The sequence below is a fragment of the Diceros bicornis genome, assembly GCF_020826845.1.
Source record: "Diceros bicornis minor isolate mBicDic1 chromosome 21 unlocalized genomic scaffold, mDicBic1.mat.cur SUPER_21_unloc_1, whole genome shotgun sequence".
NCBI lineage: Eukaryota > Metazoa > Chordata > Mammalia > Perissodactyla > Rhinocerotidae > Diceros > Diceros bicornis.
This window is the reverse complement of record NW_026690885.1, coordinates 1,685,183-1,707,012: the sequence shown is the minus strand read 5'-3', so window position 1 is coordinate 1,707,012 and position 21,830 is coordinate 1,685,183. Positions and strand designations below refer to the sequence as shown.

The window sequence follows — 21,830 nt, the reverse complement described above, 5'->3', positions numbered from 1 at the left end:
AAGGGACCCTGCCCCAGTGAGGCTGCAGTTAAGAGCCAGCATGAAAATGCAGCAAATTCCACTAATAAGGAGGATAAACAGAGCTGTGTTGTGTTTGAGAAGCACTGGAGGGTAAAAGCAGACTCTGGAACCAGCTTGCTGGGGGGTTCAAATCCCATTTCCACCGCTTGCCAGTCATGTGTTGTCCTGGGCAACTTCTCAATCTCTCTATGCCTCAACATTCCCATCCATAAGATGGGCCCAGTAATGGTAGGATCTACTCCGTGTGGCTGACATGAACATCCGAGGAGTGGTCATATGTGATGTGCCTGGAACAGAGCCTGGCACACAGGAAATCTCCAAGCGTTGGCTATCACAGTGAGAGGGTCTGAGGTCAGACAGACCTGGGATCAAATGATGACTCTGCAAGATATTCCCAAAGTGACCTTGGGAGATGACTTGCCTGTCTGGGCCTCAGTTTCTTCATCTGGAGAATAGGAATAACAATAGGTCCTGTCCCAAAGGATCGCTGTGGAAGGGATGCAGTAATGTCTGGTAACATTGCTACCTGGGAGGGGATGCTGGGACTTGCACTTTCTTCTATAATCCTTGTTCAATGCATCCAGGAGTGTGGACCCTAGAGGCAGAAAGACCAATGGGGTAGTTTTAACAGATGTCCACAAATTCTTTGATACTCCTGCGTTCAAGAGGGGGAGCCTAATTCCTCTCTCCTTGAGTGTGAGCTGGATTTAGTGACTTGCTTCTAATGAACAGGAAAAGGAGGATGTGACATTGTGTGACATCTGAGACACCTGAGGTTGTAAGAGTCATTGTGGCTTCCTCCGTGCTCTCTCTTTCCAGGATCACTCACTGAGGTGAAGCCAGTCACCATGCTGTTATGACACTCAAGCAGCGCAGTGGCGAAGCCCCTGTGAGGAGGAACTGAGATCTCCAGCCATCTGTTTGACTGCCACCTCATTAGAGACCCCAATCTAGAACCACCGAGCTAGGCCACCTCCAGATACCTGACCCCGATACAGTATAAGAAAATAAAAATATGTTGTTTAAAGTTGTTAAGTTTTGGAGTAATTTGTTACACAGCAAGAAGTAACTAACACACTGAGAAGCAACGTTTCCCCATCAGTAAAATGACGATAATAACTTCATAAGGTTTGAGGTTTCATGTGATAAAATCAAAAAATCCTGCATGACAGATTAAATGCTCAAGAGTATTAGTTACTGTTGTCAATATCATTATCCCACTATGCCAAATGGCTACAGCTACTCATAGGAGGCATGGTACCAGCCACAATTGAATTGAAGAGGTCGCCAAAGATCATTTCATCCAGTATCTTCTGAAGTGGGTGAAAGGGTTGAGGCTTTATCCTCAGGACAATTTAAGGAGGTTCAGGAAGGGAGTAATGGGCAGGTTGGTGTTTTACAACACTTGTTCTGTGTAGAGTGGGTGTTGCACAGGATGTGGTCATGGGTGGGGAGACAGGGAGAAAGTGAGGCTGATCCAAGAGAGAGAAAAGAGTGGTGATGGTCTGGTCTAGGACAGGGGCTGTGGAGATGGAGAGGAATTTGGGAAGTAGGAAGAGAATTGGGGTAACATCAGGATGTGGGTGGGGAGTCTGAGACAGAAGGAAGAGTTGACTTTTGGAGGTTGCATTAAGGAATTGGAAGGTTTTCTGATCAAGCCCAGATTCCTCCTGGGGATGGGAATGGGATGAGGTGATGAATGAGTCTTCTGCTGCTGCCATAATGAATCACCACAAACTTAGAGGCTTGACACAACACAAATTTATTATGTCACAGGGCTGGAAGTCAGAGTCCCACACGAGTCTTATGAGGCCGAAATCAAGATGGCAGCTGGTCTGTGCTCCTTCTGGAAGCTCCAGAGGAGAATCCATTCCTTGCCTTTTCCAGCTTCTGGAGGCCACCTGCATTCTTTGGCTCAAGACCCCTTCCTCCAGCTTCAAAGCCAGCAGTGTAGCCTCCTCAAATCTCTCGCTTCAAATCTCTCTCTCTCTCTTCTTCTTCTACCTTTTCCTCTTTCTCTCTCTCACCCTTTCGATAGATAGACAGATAGATAGATACACACATACATACATACATACATACGTGCATACATACATACATACATATATAGATACATAAATACATAGAAACATAGATACATATGTAGATACACAGACACATAGATCCCAATCTCTCTCTCTCTCTCTCTCTCTCCCCCTCCATCTCCTTCTCTTATTCTCTCTCTCTGACCCTTATGCCTCCCTCTTAAAAGGACCCTTGTGATTACATTGGACCCGCCTGGATAATCCAGAAAAATCTCCCCATCTCAAGATCCTTCACTTAATCACATCTGCAAAGTCCCTTTTTCTGTGTAAGGTCATATATTCACAGATTCTAGGGATTAGGATGTGGGCAACTTGGGGTGGGGAGCCACATTATTCTACCTACCACAGATGGGGTCTGGGGTCTTAGTGAGTGATTGAGCACACAAGATGCCATTCACCCTTCAAACCCAAAAGAGGTGACCAAGGCTATAATATCTGGACCACAGAGGTCCTGCAAGGATGAGGGAAGTTGTAAGGGGAGAAAAAGGGGAAAGATGGGATGGAGGAAATGAACCATTCTAGTCAAGCGATTGCAGAAACCTAACCCCTTGTGACTTTCCCAGCAAAGGGGAAATCTAAGGACACTCAAGACGGAAGAGGTCAGCCTGGAGGAGCCCCAGAGATGTCACTCATCCTCACACTGTGTGTGGGGGGCTCCAGGGAAGCCCTGCCCACCTTGACTATGCTCCTTCTGTGTTCTAAACCCTCCCATGGCTCCCTATTACCTTCAGGATGAAGTCCATGCTCATTAATATGGCACTCGAGACCCTCCCTCATCTTACACTGGTCTCCCCCTCTAGCCTCCCCACTCCCCCAAAACCCCAGTCATCCTAAACTAGTTGAAGCCCCCTGTAGCAGACACTGTTGATGCCTCCCTGTCCAGCCACCCTTGAGCAGCTGGTGCACCCATCCCCCAGCTTCCGGGGGTGTCGCCTGCTCAAAGCTCACAGCTTCCGCTTCCCCAGAGGACTGCTTTCCAGTCCAACAGCTGCACAAGCCCTCTGACCCAGCCCACAGCCAATAACTGGTCACAGAAGTACAAAAAGCCAGCCCTCGCCCCAAGGTGAGATCAATTCGGTGGTGTTGTTCAGGCTCCAGGGCTCCCCATGGGATTAGGCTGAGGCTAGATTCCAACTGAGACCACCTCCTTGCTCAGCTCCTCCCTCTGTCCTACCCTGCTCCCCTCACTCCTCCTCTGCTAAATGTCCTCCCTCAATAAACCCAGTGCACAAGAATCCTCATGGCAGGGTCCAAGTTCCCAGACCCCAACCAATGGCCAATTATGTTAATATTTTTCTGCACAGGTGATATTCAAAGTATAGGATTCCTGGTCTGGGCAGGGCACTGACCATACAGAACGGACACTGGCTCTGAGCCTCAGACAAGATCCTAGGGGCCACCCCTGGTGCCAGCCACTAACTCATCAGTAGCTGGATTGTGGGATATCTTATGGTAAAGGCTAGATATGCAGCTGGACTGAAGTCGTGATTTACCAACTAGAATGGAAATATATCCATACACTTTTTTAAGTTTAAGATGTACAATGGGTTGATTTGATATATTTACATATTGTAACATGATTACCACTGCAGCATCAGTTAACATCTCCATCATGTCACATGATTATCAATCCTTTTTTGTGGTGAGAACATTTAAAATCTAGTCTCTTTGCAACATTAAAGTAAACAATACGGTGTTGTTGACTATAATCACTATGCTGTGCTTGAGATCCCAAGAACTTATTCATCTTATAACTGCAAGTTTGTACCCTTTGGACAACATCTCCCCATTGCACCAACACCCCAGCACCTGGAAACCACCATTCTACTCTCTGTTTTTACAAGTTCAGCTTTTCTTAGATTCCACCTATAAGTGAGGTCATACAGTACTTGTCTTTCTCTGTCTGACTTATCTCACTTAGCATAATGCCCTCAAGGTCCATCCATATTGTCACAAATGGCAGGATTTCCTTCTTTCTCATGGCTGAATAATATTCCATCATATATATGTCACATCTGCCTTATCCATTCTTCTGTTGACAGACAGGTTGTCCCCACATCTTGGCTATTGCGAATAATGATGCAATAAACATGGGGGTGCAGATATCTTTTCAATATCCTGTTCTCATTTCCTTTGCATATGTACCCAGAAGTTGGATTACTGGATCATATGGTATTTATCCAAGAGAAATAAAAACATACCTCCACAGAATGACTCACACACAAATGTTCACAGCAGCTTTATTCACAATTACTGAACACTGGAAAGAACCCAAACGTCCATTGATAGGTGATATATCTACACTATGAAGCGCTGACTTGCTCAATGATGTGGATGAATCTCTAAGACATTATGCTGAGGAAAAGAAATCTGACATAAAAGACACAAAAGAGTAAATGCTGGAATAGTTCTGTACTAGTCAGGGTTCTCCAGAGAAACAAAACCAATAGAAGAGAGAGAGAGAGATCTTAAGGAATTGGCTCATGCAGTTGTGGGGGTTGGCAAGTCCAAAATCTGTAGGACAAGCCAGCAGGCTGGAGACTCGGGTGAGAGTTGATGCTCTAGTCTTGAGTCTGAAGGCCGGACACTCAGGCAGAATTTCTATATTTCTACATTACTGTCTGGAAGAAGAATTCCTTCCACTCTGGGAAACCTCAATCTTTGCTCTTAAGTCCTTCAACTGACTGGATGAGGCCCACCCACATTATGGAGGGCCATCTGGTTTTCTCAAAATCTACTGATTTAAGTGTTAATCACATCTGAAAGATACCTTCACGGCAACACCTAGACTGGTGTTTGACCAAACAACTAGTCCCCACAGTCTAGCCAAACTGACACATAAAGTTAGCCATCACACAGTCCAACAATAGGAAATTTTAGAGGTTGCAAACCACATATAGGGGAGAGAGGAGGAACAAATCAATGGTGGCCTAGGGTGAAGCAGAGGGAGGGATGTATCAGAAAAAGCCTCGAGGAAAGTGAGGGGGATGATGGAAATGTTCTTTATCTTGATTGTGACAGAGGTTGTCAAAACACAGCAAATTTTACATTGTGAAAGGAAGCCGTGTGTTGTATGTGAATCATCCCTCCAAAAGTTGATAAGATTGGCTCCAAAATAAAGAGTGCCCACCATTCTGCCAAGTTATTTTATTGCCCATTCTATATAAAGGGACAAAATTATTTTATGCTATACAAAGGGACCAAAAGACATGAGTTTTGAGTTTCTCCAGAGAATCGCGGTCTCTTAAATTTGTTTTCATATGGGGCTTGATCTCATTTCACAAAGATAAATACATTTGACCTTAGAAAGCTAAGATACAACCTCTAGCTATACTTCCTTAAAAATCAAGATAAAACAATAAAAATGTGTACAGTTTCTATTTCCTAATTGCACACTGACTGATAAGAAATATTTCTTGGAAACCCCTTCCTTAGCAATAATTAGAGCTCGGCCACCCTCTTTTCAATCTACATTGTGTGCTGTTCTGTGAATGTGTCACAATTTGCTTTCCCACCCCCTTGGAGCAGATTCCTGGTGTTTGCAAGCCCTGCTGGACACACACGCTCCCTCTGCAGATTACAGCAGAAACTCAGTTCCACGAATGCTCTTACTTATCATTCTATCTCAAAGGCAGAAGGAACAGCTAGAAGAACTGTCACCCTAGACCTTCAGACACTCCCAGAAGTAGAACCAGAGGAAGATGTGAAAGTGCAGAAGCTTGGAGAGGAAAATAATACATCATCACATTTGCTCCCCAAGCACAGGGCCCACGGGCCAGAATTTCAGGGAAGTGGATCTGCAAGAATCTAGAGAAGAAAAAACATGAGCCTCCAGGCCTAAGCCTCTGAGAAGGAAGAGGTTCTAGAAGGAGAGGGACGTCTGAAGGGTACAGCCCAAATCAGGGACAATAAATTCTGTGAGCTTAGAGGACTGGCTTTTCTGGCAGATAGCATGAGTTTCACAGGATTAGTTTGCTAGGGCTGCTGTAACAAAATATGACAGTCTACGTGGTTTAAACAACAGACATTTATTGTCTCACCGTGCTGGAGTCTGGAATTCTGAGATAAGGTGTCAGTGGGGTTGGTTTCTCCTGAGGCCTCTCTTCTTGGCTTACAGACGGTCACCTTCTCCCTGTGTCCTCATATGGTCTCCCTTCTGTGCATGTCTGTGTCCTAATCTCCTCTTCTTATGAGGACACCACTCATATTGGATTAGGACCCACCCTAATGACCTCATTTTACCTTAATCACCACTTTAAATGCCTTGTCTCCAAATACAGTCACATTCTAAGGTCCCAGGCGGTTAGGGTGGCAACATACCAATTTGGGGAGACGTAATTCAGCCATAACATCCGCATTCCAGATCCAACCATGTAATATGTGACCTTAACTATTGACAGTCTCTTTGACCCTCAGTTTTCCCATCTACTAAAAAATATTTGTCTACTTCACACAGTTATCTTGAGGACTAAATGAAACAATGCACGGAAAGCATTTGGCAGAGTAGGATGTACACAGTAAATATCTATCAGCTACTATCACTATTACTATACACTGCATACAAATATGTACATATATTATTTTTACAGGATATTACAATGAGGCTCTCTCTTAATTTGTCTGCAGCCCGCAAATGTGAGAGAACATAATAAGAGGAAACAAGAGAGCATTAATATTTCATCCAAGCAGAGCTTGCAAAGGAGATGACTAATAGTGAACCTTCTGATTCCTTCGCCGAAGGTTTAGGAACTGTTTCTGTAAAGGGCCAGGTAGTAAATATTTTCAACTTTGCAAGCCATAGGGTCACTGTTGCAACTCCAGTGTTATAATGTGAAAGCAGCCATAGATGTTGTGAATGGATGTGGCTGGGTGCCAATAAAACTTTATCTGTGGACAACAAAATTTGAATTTCATATACTTCTCATGTGTCATGGAATATTATTTTTCTTTTGACTTTCTTTCACCATTTAAAAATGTAAAAACCATTCACAGACGCACTATTCCCAATAGCCAAAAGGTAAACAGAGCCTAGATGTCTATCAATGGATGAATGAATAATCAAAATGTGACATAGCTATATATTGGAATATTATGCAGACATGGAAAGGAGTGAAGCAATCCACAAACAAAATAGAGGAAGATTGGCAACAGATGTTAGCTCAGGGTGAATCTTCCTCAGAAAATGAAAATATATATATATATATTTGTTAAATGCCCAATAATCTAAAACATTCTAGTTATTAGAAAATTAGTTAAAAGTCACAGCTGTTACCAACAGGTATCTGATTATCTCCAGACTTCATGCTCCTTATGCAGGGAGAATTGTAGTCCTGGATTTAGGAAGAGCCCTCAGGAGAGAGAGGCTTTCTGTTGTTTTCACTGCACTCCCTGCCCAGAGAATGAGATTTCCAATGAGACAGGTGAGTATATGCTTTACAGAGACTTTCTCTACCTCTCTGTTATGTCCGTTCTTCATCCAAGGAAATATTCTGGATGAGAACAGCAGAGTTGAAATGCTTCCTTAGTCAATTTAGTAATTGACTATTATAAGAGGCCACTCTCCTTCTTGAATTAAGTTCATGTACCCTAAATAAAAATCAAATCAGCATTCCAAATCCAGCTATATTTTATAAGAAGGCCATATCATGACTAAGCTTGGGTCATGCCATGTAATTCAGTACTCTAGTCCCTGAAAAGGGAGAAATAATAACCTCGATAACTGCAGAAAAGGACATTTAATTAAATTCAACACCATTTGTGTATTAAAAAATAAACAGCAACAACAAAAACAACTCTTACAAAATCAGGAATAGAAGGGAACTCTGTCAATCTCATAAAGAGTATTTACAGAGTCAAACTTTATGGTGCAGTGTTGAAATCAAGGATAAGAGAAGAACGTTCATTATCATTGCTTCTACGAAACACACACTGGAGGCCCTGCTTGATGCAATATTGGCAGGAAATGATACAAAAGGAATGATTTATTGGAAAGGATGAAATAAAACTGACATTATCTTCAGCCGCTCCTCGGCTCAGCGGTTCGGGTTCGTCTCTCTCCGATTTCGCGGCCACAGTTCGGCTCTTTCCGTCTCTCCCCGCCAGGTCCCGGGCTCCGCCCACAGCCTGGTCCCCGCCCACAGCCCCGCCTCTAGAGCTGGTTTCCACCCACAGCCCCGCCCCTAGACCTGGTCCCTGTCCCTGGTGCTGACCCAGCCCGCGGACCGGTCTCACATTAACTCTAGAAACTAGACACCTCCCCCGAGGCTGGGGTGCGCGGCCCCGCCCTGCCCCGCCCCCCACGCCGCCTCAACCCAGAGCCCCCAAACGTCCGTCCTCCCAGAACGCCCGCCCGAGACCGGAAGCGGAAGCGCGGGCGGCGCCCTGGATGGAGCGGGAGGTCTGCGCAGTGTGTCCAGTCTTCTCGGCGCGGACGGGATTCCCGTGGACCTTCGGCCGAAGGGGCGACGCGCGGTAAGCGGCGGGCGGTCCCGGCTCCGGTCGCGGTCCAGGGAGGGGCCTGGGCCGCGGGCAGCCCCGTCACGGCCCGGCGTCCCTCCGTCCCCCCGGAGCCCCGTGTACCCCGGGCTGTTCGCTCAGGGCGCCCGAGGCTGCTGTTCCTCCCGGCTCCGGGCGCCGCCGGCCCCTCCTCAGAGTCCCCGTCACCGTCCTCCGTGTGATTTTGTCCCCAGGGGGCTTATCCGCGTCTGGAGGCGGTGTTTGGGTTGTTACTAATGGGGGCGCTCCTGGCATCTAGAGGGGGAGGCAGGGAAGCTGCTCAGCGTCCTCCAGGGCCCAGGACGGCCTGACAGAGAATCATCCGGCCCCACATGTCAGTGGTGCCGAGGTTGGGAAACCTGCTCCAGGGCCTGAAAATCTCCCGAGCCCTGAATGAAGTGTGGGAATTGTTTACAAGTCAGTGAGTCACTTACAGGGGCCCTAATTGACAAGCTTGTTTAAAGGGTCCAGAGTCAGCAAAAAGTCTCTGTCCAGCCAAGTGAGTTGAGCGACACAAGTGCACACAGCACGAAGCTGCTTCCTCCCATCTTGGGGAGCAGGTGACTGCATAGGAATCGGGAAAATCCCGTTTCAGCCAACAGTTACAGTTACATCAGTAAATACAAAAAAGAAAAGTGAATTGGGTGGCCTTTCCATCCAACACCCTAGAAAAGGCCTCAAAAGCTTGTTTGCGCTTTTCTTCCCCCCTCAGACACAAAAAGCATCCGTGGAGCTCAAGTTTGAGGTGAAAGCAGGCTCAGAGTCCACCTGTCCTCACTGATCCATGGATTTCTGTGTGACCAGGTGAGTACCCTGTGGACCTGGTACCAGCAGGTTCCGGCAGCCTCCGCTGTGCAGAAGACCTGCTAGTGGGCTTTCCTGGGCTCAGGTTGTCACCACATGGACACTGAGAGTGAGGGTATCTTGAGAAAAATTATTGATGTTTCATGGATTATATTCAAGGGAAAGATGGTAAGCTGTGGGTGGTTCTGTGTGGTAAATATTTCAGTAAGTACAGTTATATGCAAATAAGAACACATAAAACAAATGTAAGTAACTGCAAATGTGTATTATAGTAGAAAATATAGATTTACTTGCATTGCATAATACTCAAAAGTCAGGATTTATATATAATATAAATACAGAAATGTTTTGCGTGTGTATGTAGTATTAGAAGACATCCCATTAAATATTAGCAGGGATACTCAGCAACATTCCTTAGACCCATTCAACTTGACTTCTAAAGTCCTATAAATCCTCCACAAAAATTTGAAATAAAGGAACATTCAGGGAAAAAGATGATTGGAACTTCTTTGTATTAATAACAAATTTGACATTGAATTTGCCAGTAGCCAGATTTATTTTGAGCATTTTTTTCTTTATGACATTTCAAATCATTTGGAGGAGTACTAAGCAACACTGTAGATTGCAGGGCAGGGCACTAGTCTCTAAAAAACCTGTCCTCACCACCTTGCCTTCTAAAGGGAATTAACTTTGTTTCTTGAAACTTTTCTGAAATAACGGTCTGGTGATTCACGTTGCAGAGAATCTTGTTAAGTAATTTTGTATTTAGTTGTTGGCCTCTACTAATTGTGTGTGTATGTGTGTGTGCCTTTTTCATTCTAGCTTTCCTGTGAGGTTCTTGAGGGGAATGTGTGCTTGTCATGCAATAGATAGTCTTTGAGTTTATAATTTATGGTGACCCACCATCCTCGTTTATTCAGGACAGAGGGGTTTTCCAGGACACAGGACTTTTAGTATTCAAACCAGGGCAGTCCTAGACAAACTGGGATGGTTCCTCATCTGATGAGCCAGGCCCTGGGCCACATGCATGGGGACCTGGAGAACCAGAGAGACCTTGTCCCACCTCCGTGGAATTTATATTGTATTTGGGAATTTGGATTTTAGACAGTTAATGATGAGAGTGATGTGGGAGTTTGGCACAAGGGGACTCAACCTGAGGGGGCAGGGAAGCCCTCTTGAGAAGGACTGATATTTAGCTTGAGAGCTAGAGTTTGGACAGGATTTAGCTAGTTGGAGGGTTAGACTGGAGTGAGGGTGTGGGAGTGTGTTCAAGAGAGCGTTTCAGACAGAGGGACCCGCATGAGGACACCCCTGAAGCAGAGAGCCTGGTGTGTCCATGAACTGAGAAGAGGGATGGCTGAGCCGAGTCAACACAGGGGGAGGGGTGTGAGCCACGCCGGCGAGGGGGGACAGGCAGGACCAGATCAGGGGTAACTTGGGACTCTGTTCTAAGACCAGTGGGAAGACTCTGGAGAGATGCGAGTAGAAGGATGATGTGATTAGCGTTTGGTCTAAGCACGTTGGTTCAAATGGATTTCATGGTTAAGAATGTAGACTTAAGAGGCAAGATGGGAGGTGCTGGGAATAAGATTAGGAATAAGATGATTGTTCCCTAGGCCTGGGTGATGGCTGTGGAGTATTACAGAAATAGAAAGAAAAGACCTTGGAGTGTAGAACCGAGAGAACTTTCTTGCCTGCATGTGTCAGATGTCACAGGGCAGAGACTGTTCTCCTCGCTGCTGTCCGTGCAGAGCTGCAGGCACCCCCTCACCCAGGTCTGTGTGTTCACCCCTCTTTGTCACTCACAGGCCCCCCTCCACATCCTACAGGAAGTCAGGCCTTACTTGTGAGGGGGTTGTCTCACATGGGAGACACCGAGGAGAGCCTCTCCAGACATCAGAGCAGCCCGTTCAGCCTCTCCCTCAGACTCCTCCCTTCCACTCTCTCGCTTTCCACACCCAGAAGGACCCCTGCTCAGTATTCCATGTCCCCAGGTTCTCCCTCCCCCAGGCTTGAGAAGGGTGGGGCAGCCACTGGGGTGGACATCATCTGCACCTTCCACTCTGACCCCCGCAGGTCCCGGGCTGGACAGAGAGTGACTCTACTGGGAGCCGTGCCATGAGACCCAGGGCGTCACCCACCTGGGCTCCCTCACCCTGGACGGGGACAGCCTCTACGTCAGTGGTGAGCGGCTGTGCTACAGCCACACTCTCTCTCCCAGTCAGAGTTCTGTGTTGCCTCCGTTGCTCTAAAGTGAGCTATGATCCATCTCTCTATGCTTCTGGTCTGGGATCAGTCTTCTCATCACTGTGTGATCACTGGGTCCAGCCACCTTCCATCTTGTTGCCTCCCCCCTGAACACCCCTCCCCTCTTCCCCTCCCCTCTTCCCCTCTGCTTTCCCCACCAAGCTCCCTACATCCTCCCTCTCCCTTAATCCTTTATGTTCACCCCAACTCTTGCGCAGCTCCTCTCGCCTTCTCTCCACAGATTACACCTATGGAGCCGCAGCGCCGACTACCACCAGTGAGTGAGTGAGTATTCCTGGTCCTGATCTCCTGGGTCCCGTCCACCTTTGGGGTTGGGGAGCACTTGTTCTCCTTCACCCGCTGTCCTTGGTGAGGGAAGCACCTGGAAGGGCCCTAATTCATCCCTTCTCTCCCTCCCGGGTTCTGGTGGAGAGTCCCAGCCCAGTGTGAGAAAGCCTTAGACACAGACGTGTTCTCCACCACATTCTGACCCCACGTGGTTTTCACTTTAATTCTCCTAAAGCCTCGCCCTTGGTCCTCCTTTTCCAGGTATCCCATCCGTCTGTCCAGTTTTCTGCCCGTCCATCTGTCTCTCCTCCGAGTTCAGTCTCTCTTGTTCACCTATCTCTCTCTCTCGGGCTCCTCTCATCCACAGGCTTGCTCATCCCTCTACTCACACACTCACCCCTCCCCTCACTCTCATGTATGCTTCACCTGTGAATGGTGGTCCTGGCACAGCCACTGCTGGAGCCCAGGTGAGCCTGGGGGCTCCTCCCACTCTGTCCCTCCCTGAGACAGCCCTCGAGGCCAGCTCCCGAGCCAGCCACCACGTCCCTGCATACTTCATCATCACCTGTGCCACCAGAAGCCACCACAGGTATCTGGGGGCCCCTTTTCCTTCCCAAGAGAAGCTCTCCGGCCCCACTCCTCCACCAGCCAGTTGTGATCCAGGAGCTGGGAAGCCAGGGTGTGAAATTCTGGTTTTAGGGCAATCATGCTGATCACAAAGATTATACTGATGATTCAGTCTAAGGCCAGCCCTCAGAGAGCCCCTAATATTGTGAAATTAACACACCATTATAGTACAATGTGGGAGGTTTCGGGGAGAGGCGCCTGGCATAATTTGGAGGGGAAGAGCTTGCTAGAGAAAGTTTCACCAGAATGGAGTCTTTGAGAATAAGTAGGAGGGACCCTGGAAACTAGAGGATGAAGGGTTTTCCTGGCAGAGAGGATTCCAGGATCAAAGGCTCCGGCCAGAAACAACATGCTGTATGGGGAGAATTGAAATGAATTTGGGTTGCGTGAAGCATGAAGTTTAACCCGCAGTACATGGATAAAATGAGACTGAAAGGTGAGCAGGAGCCAGATTGAGTAGAGCCTTGAGTGCCAGGTCAAGAAGGTTGAACTAACACTGAAGGCCATAGGGAGCCACGGGTGGTACTAGAGCAGTGGTGGCCCTAGTGAGGTATTCATTTCAGAAAGATTCTTCTAGTGGTCCATGTAGAACATCCTTTAGACAGAGCATCCAGTGAGCCTGCTGGGGTGTTGGTCCGGGTGAAGGAAGTTAACACCTAAGCTGGGACAGGGATGGAGAGGGAGTGTATGTGAGGACCAGTGTGCAACTGGAATTTGTGTTACTGGGAGGGAGGAGGAGCTGAGCAGATGTGCTGGTTCTGACTTGGGTGACCACACGGGTGGGTGGTGGTGCCACTGGGAGAGAAGATGACAGATGATAATGAGTGCAGGACTCTGGTCTGGTCTCAGGCCAGCTCTCAGTGATGGCCGTTGCTCTCCCTCTCGTCTTGCAGCTTTGGGGCACAACCTGAAGACCCTCACAGTCACCTTCCCCATCTCCACCCTCCAGTATTCATCAGACAGAAGCAACGGCTCAGCCATGTTCAACTCCACTGAGAGGGTCCTGCAGAGCCTGGTGAGACCCTGGTCCCTGCAGCTCCTGGTGGTTTAAATCCCACCCAGCCCCTCCCCCAATCCCTGTCCCTCCTGCTCCTCCTCCTCCTCCTTCCTCCCCAGCTGGATCCTTGTTCAAGAAGAGCAGCCTGGGCCTCTTCTCCTTGAGTTGCAGACTGTTCTCCCTCAGGTGAGACCCTCCCCTGATTAGTTGCCCCTAATGACCACTTTTGTCACCACCCCTCTCTGTCTCGCCCCTGTCCTCCCATTTCCTCCTTCCTGTTCTGACCCCCACCCCAGAGGTTTCAGGACCTCTCTCTAGAGTCCCCACGTCCCTCTCTCCCCAGGCCTGAAAAGGATGGGGAAGCCAGCAGTGTGGACGCTGTCTGCACCCACCATCCTGACCCCGTGGGCCACCATGCCTGTGTGCTGGGAGCGGAGAGTCTCCACCTGTCTGCTCTTCCTCTCGGTGGCTGCAGGCTCTGCAGCACAGAGTTTATCCATCCAGAGAGAGCACCAGCTACATTTCCACATCATCAGCTGGAACCTCAGCAACCCGGAGCCCACATCCTCGGAATACACCGCCCTGCTGAGGGACACCCAGGGCCAGGTGGGTTCTCCCCTGTCCCGTCTCTCCTTGCCCTGAGGGCACCGTCATTCCTCCGTCTGACTTACATCTGTTACGTGATTGTTTCAACCCTTCACTTTCCCTGCGTGCCTGGGTTCTCTCAGTGTCCAGAGGTGATGTCCTAGCTGCCTTCCCCATTTCTCACGTGGGTAAACTGAAGCTCAGAAAGGGGATTATTGTGCCTAAGGTCACACAGTGAGTTAGGAGCAGAGCCAGGATTTGAAGTCAGGTCTCCCTTGCCCCAAGGTCTGTGATCTTTCACTGGCTCCAGTGGCCCCCTGCATCTCCAGGAGACCTCCATCTTCTCACCCACTCTCCCTTGTGTTTGTTCTAGGTCACCAAGCTTTACATGAAATTACATGAGAAATTCAGTTCCTCACTCACACACACTAGCCACATTTTAAGTGCTTGATAACAACATGGGGCTAATAATGAGTGTATTTGGTAGTGCAGGCAAATGTTGACATTATTGCTGAAAGTTCTCTTGGACAGGACCCAGAAGCAGGGAATCTAGAATCAGGGTAGAATTCCAGACACCCTTGTTCATCCCTTGTGTCCTTCCATGTCGGTCTCCCATGGTAACCACACTGGGTGGACTCACTGTGTACCCAGCCGCCTTGGCACAGAGACTGGATAGAGTTCCCATCTATGAGGAATTCCTGCGGCTGACCAGAAGGGTACCCAGCTGCAGAACTTTACCCTGGACGGAAAGAATGCCCTTGGGGATGGTAAGGCTCCCTGGTCATTGGGGAAGAAAATGAGGCCTTTCTAGGGACTCTGGAGGCCTGGGGCTAAGAGAACACTGAACTTGCTCAGCCTGGCAGGAGGTGGCATAGTCCCCCAGTCTTTACCCACCATTGAGAGAGAGAAAAGGACACCAGTGTAGTGTGGGAGGCCCTCACCTTCTCCTAGACAGCTCTGTGACCTCAAGCTAGTCACCTCCCCTCTACGGACTTTTGTTTCCTTATCTCTGCACTGAGAGCCACTGGGCCAGATGGTCAATGAGGGCCTCCAGCTGTGTGTGAAGCAGACTTACAGGTTTGGGGGTGGATGTGGTTTCTGATCCACAGGCTATAGTTTGCCAAGTCCCGCTCTAGGTGAGCACCAACGCACTAGAACTTTCTGCAGTGGTGGAATGTTCTATATCTTTGCTGTCCAGTGAGTGCATAGCTGCATGTGGCTGTTGAGTGCTCGAAAGATGGTATTGTGACTGGTCTTTATTGTTACTGATTTTTAATGTTACTGAGGTTAGAATTTTTATTTTATTTAACTAAAATTAATTTTAATTCAAAAAGAGACTTGTTGCTGCTGCATATCAGACAGCACACCTCTAAGAGGTTGTCTGGGTAGAGGCACAAGTAGGGTGACCTGCACCCCTCCCCCCATGCCCACTCCCTCCTGGAGTTTATGTTGTAGCTGGCAATAACAAGAATAGAGAATTGAAACTTATCAATTATTTGATCTGAACAAACTCATATTTTTAGGGGGTAACCAGAGAAGACTTCCTGCAGGAAATTACATTGTAGGTTAATCCTAGGAAATGAATATTAAGCAAATAGATAAAGGAGAAGGGGATGATGTGTTTCTAGGCACGGAAGAACAATTTTGAGTGGGAATTTACGAATTTAGAGAGATCACATAGGCTTGCCAACTGTGATGACCCATTCTCCCCCCGGCCGTCATAAGATAGTCCACCCCAAATTCAGTCCTCTGTGCCCAGAGGTATTAATTTGGTTTAATTTATTACACTTTTGTTCTGTGATAATGGCCTTGGATTTTGTAGCAAAGTGTGCTCACTTTTTAGAGATGGAAAGTAAAATGAGGTGAAACATCATGATGTATACTTGACTTTAATATTTCATTGAAAACATGGGATGAATCAAGGGTGGCAAGTGTTAATAATTTATACATTGATGAAATATTGTTTTAATTGGATGGAATGTACATTGTTAAATCTAGATGATGGATGTTTATGAGACTGTTCCCTTTATTTTTCTGTGTCTAAAAAGTTTTATTAAAAAGAGTGAAACACACTCACATGCATTCTCCATTTCATTCACTTCCAGAATATTCTCCCAACAGAGATGACACCTTGACTGAGAAGCATGGTAAACCTGCAGGAAACCCCAGCCCATGGTAGGGGGCGAGTATCTTGATGCTGTGCCTCATTGAAGAGAACCATGCGCACAGGGTCTTGGATGATGAGGAAAGTTGGCCAACCCTTGTCAAGGACGGTTGAGGCACAGTGGGGTCAGCAGGAGCCCTGGGGCGATGACAGGAGGTGGCTCACCCCACCACTTGTCTCCCCAGACCTCCCCTTCTGGACCCTCATCCTCATCTGCTTGGCAGGCCTCCTGGTGCTCATCACAGGCCTGATCTGCTGTCTCCTGGTAAGCCATGACGTGTTGATTGTCTTCTTACCATTGGGTTGTAATCGCTCTTTATATATTATAAGTACACGTCCTTTTCTAGGGATATGTTTTGCAGATGTTTTCTCCCAGTCTGTGCGTGGCTTGCCTTCTCCTTCACAACATGAGTCATTGGGGAAATGTAAGTGACAGTCATCATGAGATTCTACCACACTTGAGAATGGCTAAAATTAAAAAGACTGACTATAGCAAGTGTTGTTGAAGATGTCAAGTCACTGAAACTCTCATCGAGTGCTGGTGAAAAATAGCTTGGATGCGTCTTTAATAATTACATACGTCTATCCAGCCATTCCTCTCCTAGGAATCCATCCAAGGGAAATAAACCCATATGTCTATACACAGACTTGTACACACATGTTGATAACAACCTATTTATTCTAGACAAAAACGGAAAACAACCAAAATGTCCATCTACTGGTGAACAGATACACAAAGTGTGGTATATCCCCACGATGGAATACTATTCAACCATAAAAAAGAATGAATTATTTTTTTTCTTTTTTAATTATTTTATTGAAATTATACAGGGTGTTAACATTGTGTAATTTCGGGTGTTCATTATTATTTGTGAATTTCTGTATAGACTGCATCATGCTCACCACCAGTAGTCTAACTATTATCCATCACCATGCATATGTGCCCCTTTAACTCTTTCACTCAATGCCCAGCCCCCGTCCCCTCTGGTAACCACTAATCTGTTCTCTTTATCCCTGTGTATGTTTATCTTCTGCGTATGAGTGAAATCATGCATATTTGATTTTGTCTGGCTTATTTCATTTAACATCCTACCCTCAAGGTCCATCCAGGTTGTTGCAAACATGATGATCTTGTCTTTTTTTTCTGGCTGAGTAGTATTCCATTGTATATAATACATACTACGTCTTCTTTAAGCATTCATCCGTAGCAGGGCGCTTGGATTGCTTCCATGTTTTGGCTATTGTGAATAATGCCGCAGTGAACACAGGGGTGCATAAATCTCTTTGAATTGTTGATTTCAATTTCTTTGGATAAATACCCAGTAGTGGGATAACTGGAAGGTATGCTATTTCTATTTTTAATTTTTTGAGAAATCTCCATAGTGTTTTCCCTGGTGGCTGCGCCAGTTTGCATTCCCACCAGCAATGTGTGAGCGTGCCCTTTTCTCCTTATCCTCTCCAACATTTGGTACTTTTTGTCTTGGGAATTTTAGTTATTGTGACAGGTATAAGGTGATCTCTCATTGTAGTTTTGATTTGAATATCCCTAATAATTAGTGATGTTTTACATCTTTTCATTTGTCTGTTGGCCTTCTGTATATCTTCTTTGGAAAAGTATCTGTTCATATCCTCTGCCCATTTTTAGATTGGATTATCTGTTTTTTTGTTGTTGGGTTGTATGAGTTGTTTATATATTTTGGAGATTAACCCCTTGTCAGATATATGATTTGCAAATATTTTCTCCCAGTTGGTGGGTTGTCTTTCCTTTTTCTTTTTTTTTTTTTTTGGTGAAGAAGATCAGCCCTGAGCTAACATCCATGGTAATCCTCCTCTTTTTTTCTGAGGAAGACTGGCTCTGAGCTAACATCTATTGCCAATCCTCCTCCTTTTTTTTTTCCCCCAAAGTACCAGTTGACAGTTGTATGTCATAGTTGCACATCCTTCTAGTTGCTGTATGTGGGACGCGGCCGCAGCATGGTGGGAAAATTGGTGCGTTTGTGCGCGTCTGGGATCCGAACCTGGGCCGCCAGTAGCAGAGTGCGCACACTTAACCACTAAGGCTCGGGGCCGGCCCTGTCTTTTCGTTTTATTCATCGTTTCCTTTGCCTTGCAGAAGCCTTTTAGTCTCATGTAGTCCCATTTGTATATTTTTTCTTTTCTTTCCCTTGCGTGAGTAGACATGGTATTGGAAAAGATGCTGCTAAGATCGATGTCAAAGACTGTACTGTGTATATTTTCTTCTAGGAGTTTTATGGTTTCAAGTGTTAGATTCAAGTCTTTTATCCATTTCGAGTTAATTTTTGTGTATGGTGGAAGATAACGATCTACTTTCATTCTTTTGCATGTGGCTGTCCAGTTTTCCCAACAGCATTTATTGAAGAGACTTTCCTTTCTCCATTGTATGATCTTGGCTCCTTCGTCAGAGATTAACTGACCAGAGATGTGTAGTTTTCTTTCTGGGCTTTCAGTTCTGCTCCATTGATCTATGAGTCTGCTTTTGTGCCAGTACCATGCCATTTTGATTACTATAGCTATGTAATATATTTTCAAGTTAGGATTGTGATGCCTCCAGCTTTGTTCTTTCTTCTCAGGATTGCTTTGGCTGTTCGAGGTCTTTTGTTATTCCATATATATTTTAGGATTCTGTGTTCTATTTCTGTGAAGAATGTCCTTGGAATTCTGATTGGCATTGCATTGAATCTCTAGATTACTTTAGGTAATATGGACTTTTTAACTGTGTTTATTCTTCCAATCCATGTGCATGGAATATCTTCCCATTACTTCAGGTCATCAGTGATTTCTTTCAATAATGTCTTATAGTTTTCATTGTATAGGTCTTTAACCTTTTTGGTTAAATTTATCCCTAGAGACTTTTTTCTTTTTGTTGCAATTGTAAATGGGATTGTTTTCTTGAGTTCTCTTTCTGTTAGTTCATTATTAGAGTAGAAATGCAACTGATGGTGGTAAGTTGATTTTGTACGCTGCAACTTTGCTGTAGTAGTTGATTATTTCTAATAGTTTTCTGATGGATTCTTTATGGTTTTTTCTATTTACAATCATGTCATCTGCAAACAGCAAGAGTTTCATTTCTTCCTTTCCAATTTGGATTCCTTTTATTTCTTTTTCCAGCCTAATTGCTCTGGACAAAACCTCCAGTACTATGTTGAATGGGATATGTCCTCTTGGTGGAAAGTCCCCTTTATCATTATATACTGCCCCTCTTTGTCTCTCATAGTCTTTTTTATCTTGAAGTCTGCTTTGTCTGATCTGAGTATGGCAACACCTACTTTCTTTTATTTGCCATTTTCTTGGAGTATTGTCTCCCATCCATTCATTCTGAGCCTGTTTGTTTTTAGAGCTGATATGTGTTTCCTGGCGGCAGCATATCATTGGGTCTTCTTTTCTAATCCACCCCACCAGACTGTGTCTGTTGATTGGAGAATTCAGTCGATTTACATTTAGAGTGATTATTGATACATGGGGGCTTAATCCCACCTAATCTATATTTCCATTGTTCCTCTTCCTTTGTGTTTCTGACTACTATTTCATTTTGGGGGTTTTCTGTGGCAGTTTTCTCTATTTTTATGATCTATGGCTCTGCTCTGATTTTTTGTTTGCTGGTTACTCTGAGGTTTGTATGAAGATCTCATAGATGAGACAGTCCATCTTCTGATAGCCTCTTATCTCCATTAGCCTAAGCAGATTCCATCCCTTTCCTCTTCTCCTTCTGAGTTATTGTTGTCACAACTTATTCATTTTTGTGTTGTGCGTTTGTGACTAAGTTGAAGTGTTTATAGTTACTTTTGATGCCTTCCTTCCCTTCTTCTTTTAAGTTATAATTAAGTATTTGCTAGCCTGTCGTGAAACAGAGCTGTAGCTTTCTGATTTTGTCTATTTATCTCTTTGATCAAAGCTTTGTAGACATTTTCCTTCTTTTTGTTTCAGGTGTGAGGGCGTTCTTGATCATTGCTTGTATGGGAGATCTTGTAGCGATGAATTCCCTCAGCCTTTGTTTATCTGGGAAAACGTTTATTTCTCCATTGTATCATAAGGATCATTTCACTGGATAGAGTATTCTTGGCTGAAAGTTTTTTTCTTTCAGTATTTTTAATATATCATTCCATTCTTTCCTTGCCTGTAAAGTTTCTGCCAAGAAATATGCTGAAACCTGATAGGGATTCCTTTGTAGGTTATTTTCTTCTGTCTTACTTCCCTTCACATTTTTTCTTTGTCATTGTCTTTTGCCAATGTTACTATTATACGCCTTGGAGAAGGTCTTTAAGCATTGATGTAATTAGGTGTTCTGTTGGCTTCATGTATTTGTAAGTCCGGTTCTTGCCCAGGGTTGGGAAGTTCTCAGCTATTATTTCTTTGAACAAGCTCTCTGCTCCTTTCTCCCTCTTTTCTCCCTCTGGAATACGTATAATTCTTAGGTTGCTTTTATAATTGCGTCCTATATTTCTGCAAGAATTCCTTCATTTTCTAAAAATCTGAGTCCTTTCTCCTCGTCCACTGGAAGCATTTCTATATTTCTATCCTCTAAATCACTTATTCTTTCAACCATGATATCAGCTCTATTTTGTAAGGATTCCAGATTCTTTTTTATCTCATTAATTATGTTCTTTATATCCAGAATTTCTGCTTGTTTTTTTTTAATAGTTTCAGTCTCTTTGATGAAGTCTTCCTTTTCCTCATTAATTTTATTCCTGAGTTCATCGAACTGTCTGAACATTCTTGTAACTTGGTGAGTTTCCTTATGACCGTTATTTTGAATTCTCTGTCATTTAGATTGTAAATTTCTGTGACTTCAAGGTTGGTTTCTGGAGATTTGTCATTTCCTTCTGCTCTGAATTGTTACTGTAGTTTCTTATGGTATTTGATGAACTTATCTTTTGCCTGCGTATTTGTGGTAGTATCAGGTCGCAGACTGGTGAGGGTGGGCCTCTTTACATAGTCTATGGAATTGAATGCTAATCTCTTCCACAAACAGCCGTGTGAACACATCCAGAAATAATGCTTAACTAGCTTTCTGGGCATCCCTTAGCTCTGTCAAGTTGACACCTGAAATTAACCAAAAAGGGTCAAGTTACAGAAGTGAGATGGGGGGATCTTTCACTGGGTCAGGAAGGAAAAGGACTGAGGTGGTTTTGGAAGGATCTGGAATTTTCTGGACTTTCTCGAAGAGCTTTGATAGAGCAGTCTTAGCAGTCACGGGGAAGGAAGCCTATTTCAGAGGGTCAAAGAGTGACTGAGAAACAGAAGGGCAGAGAGGGAGTGGAGGTGGACGGCTGTGCCTTGTGCCTCCTGACAATGGCCTCTGGATTTAACACAGTGATGGCTCCATCCCAGAGCCCACAGCTTTGGTGTGGGGCTGACTCCTCACTAGGACTAGGGTGTTCTAATTCCTCTGTGTGAGCTAATCTGCATATTCCAAATCCCCACTGTCCTAGCAATGGGGTGTCAAATGGCCCTCTCTGGTCCAGCAGGATCCAGGCACAGGACCCTTTATGGGACAGGA

The 21,830-nt window shown here is 45.5% G+C and overlaps 1 long non-coding RNA gene across 1 annotated transcript; it reads left to right on the top strand.

The window, feature by feature from the left end:
* The first annotated feature begins 8,500 nt into the window (after positions 1-8,500).
* Positions 8,501-11,914, top strand: LOC131401836 (uncharacterized). The gene is made up of 4 exons (XR_009218040.1): positions 8,501-8,576; positions 9,313-9,404; positions 11,481-11,588; positions 11,893-11,914. It is a non-coding gene; the product is annotated as an uncharacterized LOC131401836 (long non-coding RNA).
* The last annotated feature ends 9,916 nt before the right edge of the window (positions 11,915-21,830 follow it).